The following is a 20,603-nucleotide window of genomic DNA, read 5'->3' on the forward strand; positions in this document are numbered from 1 at the left end:
TATGATTGTAAGGGTAGGTAATTTAAAGTGGATTATAGGGCTTATCTTTGTTAATTAGTACAGGAAAACTAATTAAGAAATTTCTCTACACTATAGCTGCAGGAAAATGAATAAATTTGTTTAAAATCAAATGGTAATAAAATTGTTAAATGACATATTTACTAAACATCCAGTCCTTAAATTTTTTTTCTGTAATATTTTGGCAGTGAATCATGAATTCTATTATCTGGATTTGGGGGTTTAATATAAAATCATATGGAATAAAATTTGGCCAATCCTAGAAATATTCATACATAATTTGTTGTTTACTTAATGATATGTTGTGGAGATAGAAACTAATGAATATATTTATTTTTAGAAATAGGTATTTTTTGCTTTTCAGTTTCTAATAATCCTTTTAGATTTATTTCCTTACTGAGTCACTCAGGGCCACTGATATTTTGTTGTTGTTGTTGTTGTTGTTGTTGTTGTTGTTGTTTTTGTAATCTCCAGGCATTTACCCCTCTAAGAAATCTTTCTTGTAAGCTCTATTTCTGAAGAGTTTCTTAACATGAAAGAAAAAATAGTATTTATGTTTCCCCTGAAATGTATGCTCAATGCACTCTCTTCAAAATGGAGAGAAAATAATATTTCCCCAGACTGACATTCCTGTGTCAGGAGCTAACAATACCTTGATGGTCTTTGAAGAAATTTTATACAGTTCTGTCTCTGGGTAGTTTTCTGTGGGCTGTTGACTTGCCATTTACTATCCAGATACCCATATTTTTTTCATCTGTACTGTGGGAATAATTTTAGAGGCACAGATGAATAATGCTCTTCATGGAGGCCATGAATACCTGTATGTTACACTATAGTGCACAGCTGACAAAGCCCCTGGAAAACATTGTGCAGATTCTAATTGGTTAACCATTATATGCTACTCACATGAATTTTCTTTCAAAAGTTTGTAATAACCTTTTCACTTTAGGCATCCATGTCATCCACATTCCCAAGTACAAAAGTTTGAATCTTTCTTTTCTGAATTCCAGGTTCCATTTCTCTTATGGTTCAATGTGGTTCAAATAATTTTGTTTTTGTTTTTTCTCTTTCTTTTACACTGTGTTTCTAATAAAAATGTTCTCTGATTCAAGCCTATATTCCCCATGTCCAGCAATGTTTAGAAAATGACCTAGAAAATTGTATTTGATAATTTATAAAGGAGAGTTGATAACACTTCTTGCTCATGTCTCCCTTCCTTAGAAACTGCACCAGTACTATGCTTGGCCCTGTAGAGGGAGCACCATAACCAATCAAATATATAGAAAAAATGTTGATTGATTGTATATTCTGTTCTAAGAATACTTTGTTAAGATTGTTGGAACATTTCTTGATTGGGTGGTGGTGGTGGTGGTGGTGATGGTGGTGGTGGTTGTTATTATTATTATTATTATTATTATTATTATTATTATTATTATTATTATTTGCTTAGCTTTTTGAGTTCTTTATGTACCCTAGTGATTAGTGCTCTATCTGATGTGTGAAGGGTAAAAAATTCATTCTAGGATGTAGGCTCTCTCTTCACCTCACAGATTGTTTCTTTTGCTGAGAATAATCTTTTTAGTTTGTTTCCATCCCATTTATTGAACATTTGTTTTAATTCTTGTGCTATATGTTTGTCATGAAGGAAATTGGGGACTAATCCCACATGATGAAGATTAGAGCCTGCATTTTATTCTATTAGATGCAGAGTCTATGGTTTATTTCCTAGGTTCTTGATACACTTTGAGTTGAGTTTTGTGCATGGTTAGAGATAGTGGTTTGTTGAAGAGGCTATCTTTTCTCCAGTGCATATTTTTTGCATCTTTGTCTAATATATCATAATTGTAATTTTGTGGGTTAGTCTTTGTGTCCTCTATTCTGTACCATTCATCTTCCAGTCTGTTTTTTTTTTTTTTTTTTTTTTTTTTTTGCCAATGCCATGCTTTTTTGTTACCATTGCTCTGTAGTCTAGTTTAAGGTCTGGTATAGTGATGTCACCTGCTTCACTCTTCCTGCTAAGGATTGCTTTAGCTATTCTTGGTCACTTATTTTTTTGAGATAAATTTCATGGTTGCTTTTTCTATTTCTATGAGGAATGCCATTAGGATTTTGATCAGAATTGCAGTAAATCTGTATAGTGCTTTTGGTAGTATGGCCATTTTGGTAATATTATTTTTGCCTATTCATGTTCAAGGTAGATCTTTCCATTTTCCAAGGTTCTGTAGTTTTTCTTGTTTAGATCTTTCACCTTTTTCATTAAGTTGCTTCCCAAGTATCTTATTTTTTTGAAGTTATTCTAAATGGGGTAGTTATCTTCATTTCTTTCTCAGAAGATTTTTCACTAATATACAGAAATGCCTTTCATTTATGGGTGTTGATTTTATATCCTGCTACATTGCTAAATTTATTTACTAGTTCTAGATGTCTTCTGGTGGAGCTTTTTGAGTTTTCTAGGTTCACAATCATATCTAGCATTTGTAGGTAAATGGATAGCATTGGAGAATATAAAGTTAAGTGATGCTAGCCAATTCCAAAAAATGCCAAATGTTTTGTCTGATATAAAGAGGCTGACTCATAATGGGGTAGGGAGGGAGAGAATGAGAGAAATGGATGAATTTTAGATAGAGCAGAGAGATGGGAAGAAAAGAAAGGGGGCAGGGAATTAACAAGGATGGTGAAATGTAATAGAGTTCATTATCAAATGTACATGTATGAAGACACAAATTGGTATTACCATACTTTATATACAACCAGGGATATGAAAAATTGTGCTCTATACATGGAATAAGAATTGTAATGCTTCTGTTGTTACTTATTTTAAAAAAAAAATGATAAAAATATGAAAAAATGTTTATAAATTATATACATTAAAATGTGCATATTACATATAGAATATATGTTTATATATAGGTCTAGGGGAAGGCAAGTCTCTCTCCTGAATTTTTAAAAATCACTTAATTTATTAATTTGTTCTAACTTGCTATTAGAGCAGAATGCATTTAACTTCATAGTACACAAGTGGAGCACAAAATTTTATTTCTCTTATACCGAAATTATAGTTACAAAACCCGTGTACCTCTACTTTGTGTACAAAAAATTTCCATCTCATTCCACTATCTTACTTACCTCTATACCTTCTCCCATCACCTCCCTCCCCTTTGTCTTATTCAAAGTTTCTTCAGTTCTTCCATGCTACCTCACACTTCCCTCATTTTGGATCAGCATCCACTTAGAAAAGTAAACATTAGGTCTTTGGTTTAGTGGATTGGTTTACTTGCCTTAACATGATATTCTCCAACTTCATCCATTTACTTCCCAATTCCATAATTTTATTCTATTTTAATGCTCAGTAATATTTCACTGTGTATATAAACCATATTTTCTTTATCCATTCATCTATTGAATAGCATATAGATTGGTTCTATAGTTTGCCTATTGTGAATTGTTTTTCTATGAACATTGATGTGGATAAGCCACTGTATTATACTGTTTTTAGCTCTTGTTGGTCTAAACTGAGGAGTGGGACAGCTGGGTCAATGATGGTTCCTTTCCAAGTTTTCTAAGGAATCTCCTTATTCTTTTCCAGGTTGGTGTCACCAATTTAGAGACCTACCAACAGTGTAACAGTGGGCCCTTTTCTCCACATCCTCACCAAAATATATTTTTGCTTGTATTTTAATAACTGTCATTCTGATTGGAGTGAGATTAAATTTTAGAGTAGTTTTGATTTGCAATTCTTTAATTGCTAGAGATGTTGGATTTTTTTTGATTGATTGATTACTTATTTTAGTTCCTTAGCCCATTTCATTTAGTGATTGGGAAACTTGTTTTTTTGGTATTAAGTTTTTTAAGTTCTTTATATATTCTGGAATTTAGTGTTCTATCTGATGTGCATGTGGTAAAAATTTGCTCCCACTCTCTGGTATCACTTTTTGCCTCACTGATTGTTTCTTTTGCAGAGAAGAATGTTTTAAGTTTGAATTCATCCCATTTAATGACTCTTGTTTCTATTTCTTGTGCTTTAATAGTATTTTTAAAAAAGCAAAACTTCAAATACCCTAATTACAGGTATATGACATCATGCATAGCAAAACAGTTCATCTTGATTTCAAGCCCATTCTCTTAAGGCCGTTGGGTCTATGGCCATGTCATAAAATTAGAAATATACCATTAATCAATTTAAATAATAGACTCAAATCTTTGGATCTGGAGAAAAAACATACACACACACACACACACACACACACACACACACACCATACACTTTCTGTTAGAGTTAAATAATATATTTCAAACCCTAATCAATCTTCCTCTGTTCATATTAACACTGGATTTGGGCATTTTGTTCCAGTAATAAGGCATATTTTATGTACATTTAAATTTCCAGGAAAATCTTAGAAGTTTTTGCTTTGATTTCTTCTTTAACAAAAAGTAAAGCATGGAAATAGTTTGACCAGTTATTATTATAGATTAACTTGGGAAAATTGTCACTTTTATAATAGTTTTATCTTTTGTAAAAATGTTAAATATTTGAGTCTTTTATGTGATTTTCTCTATTTTTATTTTCTCAAATACTGCATATTCCTTTTATAACTATACTTTCATGAAATGCAATATTCATGTGACATCGGCAAAAAACATACATTGTATTTTATAGTATTTGTCAAACTGGATATAATACATCAAAAAAATTCTAGCTCCTAGAATTTACTTTTTATAAAATTTAATAATTATTTCTTTCTCTTTAACCATGCACCTTGGTTCCAACTCTGGAGGAATATGGCTGTATTCTCATTTACAGTTGGTTTAATTTTAGTCTCTGTTTCTTGTGTGAGTGTATCATATACATTTCATTACAAAATAGTTTCTACAAATGGATAATAAAAGTTTAAATTATTATTTTCCTCTTTTGTGAATGTATTTATTCCACATTTTCATCAATACTATTTAATTCATCTATATGATATGATTTTGAGTTTTTATCATTATTTAACACTTAGATACATCCCTTTTAAAGTGGCTCTTCAAGAATTTATTCTGTTTTTCTTTTGCAATATGTTTTATTTTTTCTTCTTATAAGCATTCGATTATATGTGAGGAATTTTTTTTTTTTTACCTTGTCACCTTTGCACCTTTAACGTAATAATTTGATGAATAGATTTTTTTGTATTAATATTTTGTAATTCATAAGTTTAAAACTGTTATATTGTATAATTTTGAAAACAAATAAACTATTTTTTTTCTTTTGTGATATTAGGGATTCAACCAAAGTGTCCTATTGCTGAGCATATTCTCAGTTCTATTTTAAATTTTATTTCCAGATGGGGTTTGCTCAATTTCTTCAGTTGGCCATAAGTTTTCAATTTCATGTCTTAGCCTCCAGAATAGAAGATATTTCAGGTGTGCACCACCATATGCACCCTATCTTTTGTATGAAACCCTGAGCTTTGTACTTTCTTACATATTTCAGTATTATTTATTAATAACTTATATTCAGCATTTAATGTGTCAAAATATGTTGTTATAATTTCTGAGTTAAGGGATAAAATAGCATTTTATTATCACACTGTTTTCCCAATATCCTAGCATCTTTCTTTGAAATGAATGCCATTTTTTCTCTTCTATGCACAGTAATCTTCATTATGTATAACTGCCTAAGTAACAAGAGACTTATTAAGAGTTTTGTTGTTGTTTTCTGAAGTTCCACCATTTATTTTATTATGAGGTTTACCCTGATTGATTTAAATTCATAACATCAATCATGTGGCATCATGGTAGTTCGGTCAGCAGTAGACTTTATGTACAACAGTGGATATATCAAAAGTTTTAGCCATGTACTTGTCTATATCATCTAGATTCTTGTCATTACACTCAGAGAATTGGAAAATTGCAAAAGATTCTTAGGATAAATTTTCCTGAGTGTATTTCCATCAAGTGAGAATTTATTATATATGCATATATTTGAAATTATATACTGTATATTTGAGATAATTTTTCTTTGTTGAATTTTCAAATTTGCTTGTGCTTTTTAAGTTGTATCTGCTTTTTTTTTTTTTTTTTTTTTTTTTTGTACTGAAGATTGAACTCAGGGGTGCTTAACCATGAAGCCACATCCTCAGTCCTTTTTTTTATATTTTATTTAGAGACAGAGTCTTGCTTAGTTGCTAAATGCTCACTAAGTTGTTCAATACTATATATATTGTATATAATATTGTCTTAGAATTTATGATCCTTTTTTTTATCCTCCTCAGTCACTGGAACTAAAGTTGTCCATCACTAGACCAGGCTCATTTGCTTTTTAAAAGCACCAACATTGATATTGGTAACTCTCTCTGTGCTATGTTCATCTTTAATAGCTTCTAATTTTGCTCATTTGCTTAAGATTTTCTTTACTTTTAGTTTATAAAATTTACTTTTCATTGGAATGGATGATTTGATAATAAATTCTAGTCATTTTATGGCTTACTAAGTTTTTTTCTGTATGTTTTATTTCAACCTCAGGTTTAGATGAATTCCATTTTTTTTCCAGCTCTATGGAGGTCTAAGTAAAATATAATATCCTGTATAGATATTGTTAATGAAATGGAACCACAATTTTACCCAGTTTTTCGACTTTGCAGTGTATACCCAAATAATATAAAATCAGCATACTCACATTGACACAGCCACATTAATGATTATAGCAGCACAATTCACAATAGCTAAGCTATAAATACAACCATTCAATGATGAATGGGTCCATTCAGTGATGACAGGATAAAAAATTGTTGCTTATGTACACAATAAACTATGAATCAGTCATAAAGAAGAATGCTTTTATGACATTTGTCAGTAAATGGATGAATCTGGAGATTTTATGCTAAGTAAAACAAACCATTTCTTTAAAACCAAAGGTTGAAAGTTTTTGCTGATATGTGAAATCTAAAGCTCATAAAGTGGGGAAGGGTAAGAAAAAAAGATCAGTAGATTGCACAATGGTAAACAATAAATAAATAAACAAAAGGGAAAGGGATAGAAATATTAAAGACATATATGTCTTTAATATTTCTATCCTCTAACATATACTCAGCCTACCATGATAGCCACCAAAAAGAACAGGATTTTAATTAGTATAAGATGTATCCCATGCTTGCATAATGCCATAAAAATTGATTTTACTATCAGGTAGAACTAGAAAGAACCATTAAAATAAAAAAAAAATTATATTTGTTTGTAAAGCTACATGTATATTTTATTATAAACATCATACAATATATACATCAATCAAAGTTTTTATATATATGTATTTATTATTTTGTATGTTATAAATTGTTAAAATTATAAAAAGGAAAATCCAAACAGGATTGTTTTTGCTATTTTTTTATATTAATAACATACTAAATACCATAAAATGTTTGAAATTAAATTCATTGTTAAATATTTCCATTAAGTGGTCTGTCTACCTTGTTATGTTTCAAAATTTCTCTTATATCATTGGTATTGGAATTACTAGAGATTTCACTACATATTCAGAATAGCCAGATCCATCAGAGAAATAAGAAATGAGATTCTACACTTTATTAAATCTCTGATTAGTGGTTGTGCATTAAAATTTGATCATTCCCTTTCTTAATTACCATTATTTTCTCATCTGAACAATGTGTGTAATATAGATTATAATATAAAAAATTACAAAATATATATTTTGTGGTAATGCCTGAGTTTTATATTGTGTTTCATAAATGCAGAGTATATATACTTTTTTGAACTTAAATCAGTTTATCTGCAGAAGTAGATAATAGTATCATTGTGTTCCAAAACACCACCTACATGATAGTATATTAACTCTCATTTTAACTTCAATTACCTTACAGACTGTGCAAATGTTCATGTGGTCAATGTGTTATTTATTTATGTTTTCTTATTTCAGGACCTGTTAAAATTCAGGGATATAGCCATTGATTTTACTGAAGAAGAGTGGGGATGCCTTCAGCCTGCTCAGAAAAACTTATATAAAGATGTGATGTTAGAGAACTATAGAAACTTTGCCTTCCTTGGTAAGTTTAATTTCCCTTTAAAATTTTTAATTAATAATTATTATTTAATTTACTTCTGTTGTATCTTCTGGGAACTTCTCTATGAGTTTCAGATTTGTGTTTCAAATAAAAAGGACATTTTTAGTACAGATATTGTACTCTTTATATTATTTTACTCTTTAATCTCTCTCTTTCTTGGTGTGTTGTACATTCTCCACTTTAGATAAGTAGTACTTAGCATAATTTAGTGATGTAACTATTGTAGTCTACACATAACAGGGGACACAGCTGAGACGTTCAAATGGAGAAAACCAAACTAAAAAATGTTGGCAGAGTAGTTATTCAGCAGAAAAAATTTTCAGATGCTTAGCTTTATTTCTTTTGATTGTAATCATTGAACACATACTGCCCTACATTTATTACATTTTCAAATTTTTTGTAGTCCTCTGTTTTCTTCTTTAGTGATGTCCCAGTTTATTCAGATTAACCACCAAAACTTACCTTTTGTGCTGAGGGCCATCATGATCTGTTACAAATCTTGTGAGGAAACCTGTAAAGAAGCAAACAGAAGAGAGAGACACACTCACAGTGAAAAGGAACAAAGAAAAAATCTTGCCACTCCTCTTCATGGCTGCACATAGTATACCCCAAAATTACATAGCTTCTGTTACCATGACTACATTATAACCTAGTGTTATTTTAACCCCAAGTGCTAGCTAATGAAGATAAGGTACAGTTACTACAAACATAGAGCCCCTTCTCCCTAAGGACATTACCACAGAAACTAGATAGTGCACCTGTAGAGTTGTCTTAATAGCTTCAAGGAGAAACTGCCAGGCATTACTATTGTGGAACTCAGGGTTCCAGTTATCATCACCCCTACCCTTTCCTGCCTATTTCCAAAGTCAGAATACCTACAGCCTCCCCTCCTTTTTTAAGGCCTTTTGAATAAATAATATTACTTATCTTCTTAATGCTCGTGGGGGCAAAAAATAAGGCAGCCATTGAAAACAGCAAGTGCCAACATCAGTAAACATCCACCTATGAATATTTTTTGACCCAGATCAAATTGATTAAACATGAAATTATCCAATCTAACAAGGCTAAACATCAATCATCATGTTGGACCTTATTAATGATATCTTTAAGGTAATCTAACTCTTTTGAAATAAAATTACTATTATCACTTAAATTGAAGGAACACATGTTATTAAACTTCTGATATCCATTATGATGTAGCAATACCAGACAATCAATTGCAGCATGAATGTCAAGTATGGCTTGACAATGTTGTTTTTATTCTTTATTAAGCATATTAACGGCCATGGAGGCATGGCTAATACTTTTTATGATAGGATAGGTGAGTTTCATAATAGTTTTGTAAGCCCGTAGACCTAGTCCAGGAAAACCCTCTAAGGAGAATGTCAAAGCATCAAATTCTGCCTTAGTGTGAAGGTTTACTGAATTATCACAGTTTTTATCAAGAAGTATAGATCTTTTATAAATAAATTGCATAGGATGGTGACCTATTAAATACTATGTGGATGGTAAGGACACAGTTATTCTGCTAAGAAAAGAATGAATTCCGTGAGAAATTTTTGCAAGTAACAATTTCATTCAAGTGAGTCAAGATATTTTAATGGGTTGTAGAAGTCCAGGATCTGACAGTACTGAATTTCCCACAGCTTATGTACAAAAAATGAGTAACATTGTTATTGAGACCAAAACATTTACAGAGTTTTGTGTGAGTTTAGCAATCAAAGCAGTAACTAAGTTATCCGGAGTACATTCTAACCTATTTGAGCCAACACCTTTTGAGCTAAGGCTGTTAATGGTTTTATATCCCTCCAAGTAAGTGGAATTATAGTGTCTTGTGTTCATCTTTTAATGTTTCTCCTCATCTGAGGAGAATGATTATTCTCTTCTTTGAAGGGACTCTTATCTTCCAGGGTTAAATGAAACTTTTGAATCAGCTTGTGAAGTCTCTGATGTACATTCAACATTCCTATATTTTATACATCAAGCTAGAGTCAAACAGGACATGTTGGCATAAGTATAGCAGTTCATGCTTTTCCCCACATGATCAAAGGCATAGGATCTTGTCATGCTGGTCAGGTGGAATCTTATATATTACATTTTTTTTTTTTTTGTAATGGCTGTTTGAGAATAAAATGTCCATTGAATGCACATGACCAATTTTGATTATTAACTTTATGTTGTATATTGAGCACCTTAACTGTAAATAAAACAATATTTAATACATATTAATATGAGAGAGACTAGATCTTTGTTTGTTTCTGTTTTAAAAGGCAAGTATTAGGATACAATTTGCTCATTCAACCATAGCTCGTCCAAAAGGATTATGAGAAATTTCATTATTTAAAACTATATCTCATTGACTAAAAATTGTGCAAAAGGATGAGATGTAAAGGCAGGGGCATTATCCATCTTTAAACAAATAAGGCTTCTAGGAGCAGATTACGTTTGGTTTCTTTCCATGCTCTCTGCTGGAACTGAATTGGCAGTTTTGTTTTGTTTTGTTTTGTTTTGTTTGTTTTTGTTGTTGTTTTTAGATTCAATTCTGTTAGTCAATTTTTTTCTTTTGTATTGTGACTTGCAACAATGCTTTAATAATCATAAATATTTTGAAGTGAATAGCTCATTATACTTCTATTTTGTAAGTTGTTTTCTATATTTCTTATTATTTTCTATTTTGATTAATGATTTAATTTCTGGATCATTGTTTTTTATTGTGGTATGCTTGGATTCTTTTCACACACACACACACACACACACACATATATATATATATATATATATATATATATATATATATATATATATATATATATATTCCCTTTATATATCCTATAAGTTTTGAATTTTTCCAGTATTTCACAAGTTGCTTAGACTTGTCTTAACATTGGTCCTGCTTGATAAGCCTCTCCCATATTGGTAACATTTCAGCTTTGCACACTAGGAATCCCCATGTCATTTATTCTTAAAAATTATAAACATACACAATTTGTGCCCAATTATATTACTATTTGGTCTCAATTTTACTCTCTAAACTTTCTTTAAATAGTTATTTAGTGTTCTTTGAGTAATTCATAATGGTCAGTACCCTAATGTTCAGTTCTTAATGTTTTTTTCTTCTTCTTTTGTTACTTGGATTAAGCCATTCTAATCTTTGTTTATATTTGCTGTACTGTTTTTTATTTGTTCATTAAAGGAGCCAACAGTAGATTATATAGTAAATTTTGGGAAAAAAATGTATAAAAACTTTAAAAAAAATAAAAATACACAAGAACAGTGCTGAATCCTTGTAATATTTGCTAATTGGGAGGCCATGCAAAAGTACTTCATGTTTGAGGGAAGTCACAGAAATTTAGAAACAGCATGACTCAAACAATTTTAAAAAGGCTTATAGTTCAGTGATATAGAATTTTTTCAAGCACCACACATGAAAAATTAAAAGTTTGATGATGTAAAGATCCAGAAATGCCAGTACTAAATATGTATCTATGAACAATTAAATCAGAAAATTGAAGAGATACCTCTGCTTTTGTGTTTAGTGCAAACATTGTTCTCAGTATTAAAAGTAGGCACTCAATGTATGTGCCCATCAATGATCAAATGAGTAAAAATATTGTACTTATATACTATTATTAGTTAGTAATGAAAATATTTTGTCTCATAAAGTGTTTTAAGAAATACATGTAGGACTTTGCATTAAGTCAAATGTGGCAGGCAGAGATTAAGTTGCAGGAGCACTTGATTCACATGTAGAAGTCAGTAATTTAGTGAGTAAAATTGTGCTCACCAGATACTGTGTTTTGTGTAGGGTTGATATTATAGTCAAAGTTTCCATAGTTTTGTTTTATTGATCATAAAGAGGGTCAAGAGTTTTGTTTTATCAAATGGTGAGTGTATTATGTTCTTCATAAATACTAGTTGAAGGAATACAATACCTTGTAAGAACAAAACTGATAATTATATGAAATAATGATTGTGTTAATTCATTCTGTTTAGTCATATTATCTTTTATATATAGTATAAAATACCATGATATATTTAGTAAATAAACAAAGTTGTATTTGTCAATGAAAGAAATTGTCATATCACATGAATTTACAAATATGAAAATCAATTTATTACACTTGATTGTCAAGTGTTGACTTCAGCCAAGTATTATGGCATAGACTATGCAACATTTTTATAGTCTTTTAAAATGTTTTTATGGAAAATTTTATAGACATATATGTGTATATTTCTTAGTAAAATTTGTTCATATTTGGTTTTAAGAGTCCATAGCCTCTTTACCCTTATTGACTATTTGTGGTATTATCACTCAAAATTTACTAGTTATTTTCACATCTCTATGTCATGGTAGACAAAAACCAGGTTTTGGACACTCTTTGAAAAAGCCACAAATGTTTGTATACATTTTACATTTCTCTTATTCTACTGAGAGTGAAGATAGCTGCTAGATATTTCCTAAATATGTAATGCTATCTTATGGAGGACAAAAGGCTGTGGATGATAAAAATAGCATACTTTACTTCTCTTTGTTATATTACTCTTCTTAATGATGTACTCCTCTTGGATACTGTGGTCTCTAAAAGAATTTGGGTAATATTCTCAAGTTAATTGTGTTTGTACATTTTTATTGAACTGATATATTTTTTTAATTCATGATGACTTTGAACATACTAATCTGCTACACTCCTGATGTACTTATTTTACCTTAATTTCACATTATGTATGCAAAGTATATTTATCCCACTCTAGTAGGTATTGTTTTTTTAAAATTTTTGTTTATTTCAGTCATGGCTTCTCAAGACACCCAAGAATATTCACCAGAAAAGGTTATAAAACATATATTTCATAAAGTGATAAGTGTAAAATATAGAAGTTGTAATCTTGACTATTTACATCAAAAGAAAATATGGAAAACTACAAGTGAGAGTGAACACCAGAAATCATATAAAAATTCAGAGCTTGTTCATCACCAGAGAATTTATACTGGAGAGAAGCCCTACAAATATAAACAATGTGACAAAGATTTTTGTAAAAAAATAGGTCTTACTTACCACCGAAGAACCCACACTGGAGAGAAGCCCTACCAATGTAAAGAATGTGGCAAAGCTTTCAGTCAAAAAACAGACATTATTTACCACAGCAGAACTCACACTGGAGAGAAACCCTACAAATGTAAAGAATGTGTCAAAGCTTTCATTAAAAAATCACACCTTATTTGCCACAGTAGAACTCACACTGGAGAGAAGCCCTACAAATGTAAAGAATGTGTCAAAGCTTTCAGTCAAAAATCACACCTTATTCACCACAGCAGAACTCACACTGGAGAGAAACCCTACAAATGTAAAGAATGTGGCAAAGCTTTCAGTGAAAAATCACACCGTATTTGCCACAGCAGAACTCACACTGGAGAGAAGCCCTACAAATGTAAAGAATGTGGCAAAGCTTTCAGTCAAAAATCACACCTTATTCACCACAGCAGTATGCACACTGGGGAGAAGCCCTACAAATGCAAAGAATGTGACAAAACTTTCAGTCGAAAATCAAACCTTATTCACCACAGCAGAATGCACACTGGGGAGAAGCCCTACAAATGCAAAGAATGTGACAAAACTTTTGGTCGAAAATCATACCTTATTTGCCACAGGAGAATTCACACTGGAGAGAAGCCCTACAAATGTAAAGAATGTGGCAAAGCTTTCAGTCAAAAAACAGAACTTATTTACCACAGGAGAACCCACACTGGAGAGAAACCCTACAAATGTAAAGAATGTGGCAAAGCTTTCAGTCAAAAATCATACCTTATTCAACACAGAAGAACTCACACTGGAGAGAAGCCCTACAAATGCAAAGAATGTGACAAAGCTTTCAGTAAAAAATCACATCTTAATCGCCACAGCAGAACTCACACTGGGGAGAAGCCCTACAAATGCAAAGAATGTGACAAAGCTTTCAGTCGAAAATCATACCTTATTTGCCACAGCAGAACTCACACTGGAGAGAAGCCCTACAAATGCAAAGAATGTGGCAAAGCTTTCAGTAGAAATTCACACCTTATTTGCAACAGGAGAACTCACACCGGAGAGTAGGCCTACAAATATAAAGAAGATGGCAAAGCTTTCAGTTGAAAATCACCTTATTTGCCACAGAGAACTCACGCTGGGGAGAAGCCCTACAAATGTAAAGAATGTGGAATAGCTTTCAGTCAAAAAAATAGATCTTATTTGCCACAGAAGAACTCACACTGGAGAGAATCCCTACAATTGTAAAGAATGTTTCAAAGCTTTCATTCGAAAGTCACACCTTATTTGCACAGCAGAATCACACTGTAGTGAAGCCTCACAAATGCAAAGTATGTGACTAAGTTTTTACTCAATTATCAACCCTTATTTGCCACAACAGAATTCACACTGGAGAAAAGCCCTATAAATATAAGGAATGTGGCAAAGCTTTTAGCCATAAATCAGGCCTTATTCACCACATCAGAACTCACACTGCAGAATAGCCCTACAAATGTGAATAAGTGGCAAAACATTTAATAAAAAATAAAACTTTATTCAGCACAGCAGAAGACACCCTGGTGAATGTGAAATATAAATAAAGTGATAATACTTTTAAAGAAAAACTAAACCTCATTAACAACAGAATTTATACAGAAAAGAACCCCTACTAATGAAAACAATGTAGCAAAGCTTTTAATAAGAAATCAATTCTTTTTCACCACTAAGCTATTTATTCTGGAAAGAAGACATAAATGTAGAGAATGTAGAAATATTTTCAATTATATATCATACATTACTAGACATCAGAGAAAACACACTGGAGAGAAGATTTACAAATGATACCATCAAACCATTCCTCTAAGAAAGAGTCAACATTTAATCCTCACCACAATAACCATAGAAGAGACAAAGTTTTGAAATGTGAAAATTGACAATGTGACAATGCCTCCAAAATTTATTCACCAATACTCAGCACCTGTGGATACATACTGGTTAGAGAAAATACAAATGGAAAAAAATATTTCATAACCATATGATTATTAAAAACTACTGATTTTTGGAGAATTCATTGTGCCCAGAAACCCTAAAAAGTTAAATAATATTTTGAAAACTTATTCAAATTTTGAATTCATTGAACATCTGAAAACTCATACCAGTAGTGAACATTGAACAGATTTTGTCCAAAATGTATGCCTTATATAAAAGTGAAACATTTATAATAAACACTTTGACAAATGTGAGAGTATAGTAAAGTCATTATTTTACATTACACCTTGATGTATATGAGGGTCAGTAAAAGACATTACTCATTTAAATATAGAAAATAAGTAGTTGTCTTTAACTTTTGCTTAAATTTTTTAAGCATTATCAAGTTATTTGGTAGAAATATCAGTCATAAATATCATATATGCATAGTGCAGAAATCTCATCTTTGAAAGCATATAATTTTTGTTTTCTAAATCAAAAAATTATGATTTTCATTTTTGAATACTGGAGAAAAGAATTATATGAAATCTATTTTTTTGATGTTTAACACTGAATTGTAACATTTTAAACTGTATTTTTTTTTGTATTTCAGTTTATATTTAGGGATTTTTAAACACTGAGCCACATTCTTAAGCCCTCTCCCCACTTTTTCAAATTTTGAGACTGTCTTGCTAAGTTGCTTGAAACCACACTAAGTTGCTGAGGCTGAATTTAAAGTTCTGAAACTCCTCAGTTTCTCAATTTGCTTGGATTACAAGCATGGACCATCATTCCCAATTTATAGTGCATTGTTTTTACCTATATTTACGTTATGTATTCAATATGTCCTTATAACTGAATATTTGTTTATATGTTAACACTCATGTATTTCATCCTGTTGTTAAATAACAGACATCACATTGTTCCACTTGACTAAATGTTTTATGTAACAGTAAAACATACTACTGAGTAAATAATACTGTAGCATCTCTTAATTATTTTACACATTTTAATAAAACTTAAAGTGGAATATAATTTGCATAAGCCAGATCATTATATTTTTTTTTCTGTATGTATTTATGGTGAAATTATGAGTTATAAGAAAGACATAGATAAAGAAAATAAGCCCCAGATTTTCATATCTTGAATTACAAATTTTAACATTTTAATTTTTTAACATTTTAACATTTCCTAGTGATTTGAATAGACTGAATTTCCACAAACTTAAAGTTAGCTCTTGCATGAGAGAAGAGCTTTATCTTTCTTGTGTGTGCATAATAGCCTTCTAGACATCAGCCTCATTGGAGACATTTCATTTTTCTCTGAATGAGATCAATGATCAGTGTTTTCATGTACATTAGTAAATTTCTGACATCACTGTTATTTTATAGGTAGTGTTATTTCAGGGCAGGAATCTGAGAAATGGATCTGGAGTCAAGGTTGAGTGAGGTCTTATACTTATGACAAAATAATTAGTGAGCTATGTTTCATAGTCTTATTTTCTGTGGACCAATTAATAAGAGGTAAACTGATAAGGTTGTATGTAAAGATTAAGTTTCTTATGATTAAATGTTGTCTTACCAGCTACAATAGGGATTCTTATACATGGAATCCATACAAAAATCATATTGAATATCATTCACAATTTTATTAATATTACATATAATTCATGAAGAACTGAGTTTACAATAATATATGGCTAAGAACAAGGTCTGGGGACATTGTACACTCTCCAATATGGACACATTTATAACAGTTTAATTATACATGAAACTACACTAAATGAGAATAAAAATCAATTGGATCAACACACAACAATATACAAATAAAAACTTTTAAAGACTTAAACAAGAGACCAATAATGGATGAAGTGTGGCTTCCGAATGGTAGGGAGATAATGGACATATAACCAAAGGTAATTGAAGAAAGATAAATTACCCGCTTTGAGCTAGAACAGCATTTGAAAGAAATAGAGTGTCAAAGTTATCAAAGATTATTCACTTCCATTTGTATGCTTTGAAATACATTCCGAAAGATTTCTGCATGTTTTATTTCAGTCAAATTGAAGAACAATCCAGAAAGTTAAAAAAAAAAGAAGTATTGCTCCTCTGGTTTGAAAAGCAAGAAAAAAATAGAGAGAGATTTATTGAGCTAGAAAAAGTTACCAGTTAAAGGTAAAAAATAGAACTGAGATTTCCAGAGTCTCGGTATAATGTATTTCAGCCATCCCTGGTTTCACAGGGCATTTTTGGTTAATAAAGGATTTGTTCACTTACATACAACTTACAGAACATTGCTGTTTTTAGTCAGTCTTTTCCATTAATAACAATGATGTACCTTTCAAGACTTTCCAGCCACAAAAATACACAATTTCAGAAATCTTCTGATTCATCCTCCATATATTCTGCTAAAAAATATGAGGTAATTATACTGTGTATTATGACCTCAGGCTATGAGCCTTCAAATTACCTTAAAATACAAAAGAATATTTTATGTTTATTTTTAAATATTGTTTTTATATTTCAAACATTCAAATCAAATTCCACAGTAATCAATGATACAAAAAACCACAAAAAAACAACTGCAATTTGGTGTCTCATCATGACTTTTCAATACCTGCTGTAGATTGCCTGTGGGTTCAACTTTTAATTTAAAAAATAATATTTTTTTCCATACAATTGGGGTGAAGTGGAGGACAAAATCTCCTGCATTGTTTTCCTGGGCAAGCCATCTAACTTGAAACAACTGAACCCCAAATAAAAATATCTTTACATTCTAATTATATCAGTTCTTAACTAATCTAGCATAAAAAAAAATCCACTTTCTTCTGGTTGAATACGTTAGCCCAAAGATATGTAACCTGGGAGTTAAAAGAAGTATGACATAAATGAAGAGGTCTTTTTTGCATAAGGCAAATTGCACTTTTTTGACATACATTGGGCATAGTTATGTACAAAGCTTTTCGTTATAGACCTAGGGTACCAGTTCCTCTTCTCCATGATCTCCACCTCTAGAGTTAGCAAATATTTAAGTACAAAATACCCGTTACTATATTTTGGATCTTGAATGTCCACAGGTCTCCAGCCAGTGGTGCTATTGGGATATGGTGGAACCTTTAGGAGGTGGGGCCTAGTGGGAGAAAGTCAGGTTATTTGGAGCACGCCCTTAAAGGAAATATTAGGAGCCTGACGGCTCCTCTTCCTCTCTCTGCTTCCCCAGCTGCCATGAACAGCTTTGCTTCCTGATGTCTTCCATATCATGACGTTCTGTGCTTCATCATAGACCCAAAAGCCACAGCACCAACTGACCATGGTCTGTCAACTTTGAAACCATGAACCACATTGAAAATTTTCTCCTCTAAATTGATTTATTTCAGGTTTTTTTCTCTTTAATCCATTTACTGATACACATCCATCCTGGACTAGCTGAGTGTAAATACCTGAGAAACATTAGTGATAAAATATTTCCCTTTACAAAGACTGGTAAACGGAGTGCAAGTGCTGAAAGCAACAGTTTTTCCCTCGGTTTGTTTAATATGTTATTGTCCCAGTTTTTAGTGCTCCTGGTGCTACTCGACAATCCACAGTGTGGACAAATGCTGCTCAGATGAAACCCAAGTCAAATAATCCACCCTTCCAAACACTAATGATAGCTTAACTGGTTCACAGGTTTCAAGACCCTAGTGTCCAGTGAGAGCCATTAGAGTTCTTTAGAAAGAAATATATACAATTGGTAAAGGGACTGTCCAGGCATTGTCTATAATGACTCCAGTTAGCCTGGTATCAATGTTTTGTCTATGGCTGTTACTTGGTTCAATGGCAGGATAAGGTGACTCTTTTAACAATTTACAACTTACTTCTTCTTGTATACAAACATACACTCACGCACGCACACATGCATGCACACGCAATCAGGCACATAACCAAAAAGTAACAAAACAAATGCATAGAGGGCTTTGGTGGGAGAGGAGGGCTGCTAAATAAATAAACATCTTTACAGACAGAACACTTAGGCTGCAGAAACGACCTTGAGGTTTCTGAGAAGTCCATGCAGAGGTCTGCGTGCTAGAAGGAAACTTTTTGGAGGCTTCCTCATCAGGCTGCTTGCTGCTGGGAGATGGGAAAGTCCGGAATATAGCTGGGAAGACATGGCCTTGTGAGCAGAGAGCAGAGAATGTTCAGTGGGGGCAGGGTCCTTGGAGACAAGCTGCTCCTTTCCAACTGCATGTGCATTTGGCTGCTGGGGGCCCGGAGGCTGGTGGCCTTTTTCAGCATTGTCATCCCTGGCACTCTTACTGTCCGACTTGACAGGGCTCCCACGTGTCTTTTTAGACAGCAAGGTTGTCTTGCCAAGGTCCATCGACCGCCTAGTCTCCTGTATCTCAAGGCTGACTTGAAGGAGGACAGCCCCCTATCCTCAGACTTGCTGTCCCTATTCAGACCAGACTGCACACTTGGGCTGGGGGGGCAGGGTGCAGGGTGGCCACAGAGGAGCTCTGTACATGTTTGCCTTCACCTCTGCCCTCCCCGGCTCTGGCCTGGCTCACCCAAGAGGAGCTGGGTTTGGAGATGGAGGTGACACTGGCTCTGTGGGAACCCAGGCTTTGTCTGGAGCCCTCCCTACTCACGGTTCACTCTGAAGTCCTGTTCTTCCCAGAAGGGAAGGGGCCCCTGCTGGCAGAGCATGAGGCTTTTTTGGCAGATGTAGAGGAGACAGTGTAATCGAGGGCAGAAGCTGACTTCTGCTTCTGTGGTGAGGGAGATGATGAGGAATCATGGGACTGGGGGGATAACTTCTTTTTAGGCTGGGTAGAAGCAGGGCATGAATGCCTTCCATGGGCCCTGGAAGAACCTGCTTTGCTTCAAGAGCAAGAAGGCTTTAGAGAAACTTTGGAAGGAACAGGAGAAAAAGGGGATGTACTTGAAAGAGATGATTCTTGGCTTGCCAAAGATGCTCTCCCCTTTGCAAGCTTTGACCTGGCTCAGAAATGCCTTTGGAGCTGGGAGACCTCTTGGTTGTGCTCTCTGGTTCTATTTTTGAGTAAGCCTGGGTGGCCTGGGGGTTTCACTTCTTTGACTGGAGAGCAGTCCATGAGATCACTATGATCCATGTAGGCAATCTGGTTATTGTTATCAAATGCATTGGAGACAGGTGGTAAGTGATCCCCTTGGGCTAAGTTTTTGCTCTGTGTATCTAAAATTGAACACTGGAGTTCAATTTTTGGGTATCTGACTCATCTCTAAACACGCCCTCCTTGACAGCCAGGTGGACTCAGCTCACAGCCTTGTGCTCTTGTCAACTGCGACTATCACTTGTTTCCTGATAACTGCTGGAAAGGTTCCTCAAGCTGCCAAGGCAAGAGATGGAGACCTTGTCATCCACTGCCTCCCGGATCTTCTCTAAGGTGGAGGCAGAGCTATGAATTGGAGAGTCCCCTTGTTACCGCTGTTTACTGGTGATGAGTCCTTGCTTCCCCAATGCTGAAGTATAACACCAGAGAAGCACGCTGAGGCAAGTTTAGAGTGGAAAGTAGAAGCTTAAATAAGGACAGCAGAAAAGACTT

General features: G+C 33.0%; 1 pseudogene; it reads right to left on the minus strand.

The window, feature by feature from the left end:
* The window catches only part of LOC139704308 (ubiquitin carboxyl-terminal hydrolase 31-like), a 36,173-nt pseudogene that overhangs the window by 12,484 nt on the left and 3,086 nt on the right, over window positions 1-20,603 (minus strand).

Source organism: Marmota flaviventris, unplaced genomic scaffold (assembly GCF_047511675.1).
Source record: "Marmota flaviventris isolate mMarFla1 unplaced genomic scaffold, mMarFla1.hap1 Scaffold_49, whole genome shotgun sequence".
Taxonomy (NCBI): Eukaryota; Metazoa; Chordata; class Mammalia; order Rodentia; family Sciuridae; genus Marmota; species Marmota flaviventris.